This window comes from Montipora foliosa, chromosome 3, assembly GCF_036669935.1.
Source record: "Montipora foliosa isolate CH-2021 chromosome 3, ASM3666993v2, whole genome shotgun sequence".
Taxonomy (NCBI): Eukaryota; Metazoa; Cnidaria; class Anthozoa; order Scleractinia; family Acroporidae; genus Montipora; species Montipora foliosa.
Window position 1 is genome coordinate 39,530,893 of NC_090871.1, and position 1,307 is coordinate 39,532,199.

General features: G+C 41.7%; 1 pseudogene; it reads left to right on the plus strand.

The window, feature by feature from the left end:
* The window catches only part of LOC137995788 (uncharacterized), a 1,709-nt pseudogene extending 980 nt beyond the window's left edge, over positions 1-729 (plus strand).
* Positions 730-1,307: the final 578 nt, after the last annotated feature.

The following is a 1,307-nucleotide window of genomic DNA, read 5'->3' on the forward strand; positions in this document are numbered from 1 at the left end:
ACCTGTGATAAAGGAATTGCAACACAAAATCCCTGTTAATAAATGCAAATAATGTCCTGATAAATGGACCATACTTTAAAGTTGTTGTTTCCAAATAGCTTTATATATGTTTTCAGTTTCGTCTGCTCATCATGGGGCTTAGGTTTGCCACATCAGTGTATTCTTGCTTATAGTGCACTATACATAAAGATGAAAGGTTGGCCTTCAAGAACTTGTATTGTACTTTTTTTTTCACAATAATACATGTGTGATATTACTTACAATGGCATTTAGTGAGTTGCCCCAACTGGAATGTTTCGAATATTAAAAACAATTCTGCTTTGGTATTTAAGAATGAAAATCACACCACAGGTACAACATGTCTAAGCCTGAAAACTTCTATGAAAGAGATCCCCAGAAGCGGACAATAGAAGACCTTAAAAATGCTGTCGTTTGAAGAGAGGGAACAAAAACTATTGCTGCATCAACCCCCCTCTACTCAACGTCCCACTAGATCACATCATCCTAGATGAGTTACAGCTGCTACTCAGAGTAACAGATGTGCTTACTCGTAATGTTTTGGATGAGACGATAGAGAGGGATGATGAGTCTCACAAAAAAAAAAGTTTCCAAGCCTGCAGCTATTCGTCAGTATTTACAGAAAGCAGTCCAAACAATTAACAAATGTGGCATCACATTCCATGTATGGGGAAAAAAGAATGCTGATGGGAAGGGATCTGGAACGTATGACTGGACAAGCCTCATGGGAAATGGAAAGAAAAATCTACTAAGGAACTTCCCTGAGCACTTCCCTTCTCTTCTGCAACCAAGCACAGCAAGAACAGTGCAGAAAATATGGAAGGTACGCATAATACACAAATTCACCCCAAAGTTGAATTTTTTACTTTATTTCTGACTAGTAAATAACACCACTTTTAGAAAATACACCCAAAGATGAACTTGTATCTGACACAGGTTGGTTAAGTGATGGCGATCCAGGAGACAGGAGTGAACTGAACAGACGCTAAAATGGAACTGTGATTGCACGAGAGACTTGTGAAGCCAGCTGGGTGACAAGCGTGGCAGGTATGGCGGCAAGGCCAGATTGCGATGGCAGTGGCTGAAGTGGAGGCTGGTACATCAGGTTCTGTGATTGGTGGTGGGGAGTCTGCGAAGGTCTCCGTGGCAACAGGTAAGGAAGGCATCCGGAACGAATTTAATAGGTGGTGGACGTAGTCTTGTGTTGTGACATGGCCCCTGCTGCTCAGAACGCTTACGCTTGGGCGGCATCAGAATAAGAACAAAGAAGAACTGAAAAGACACTGGGA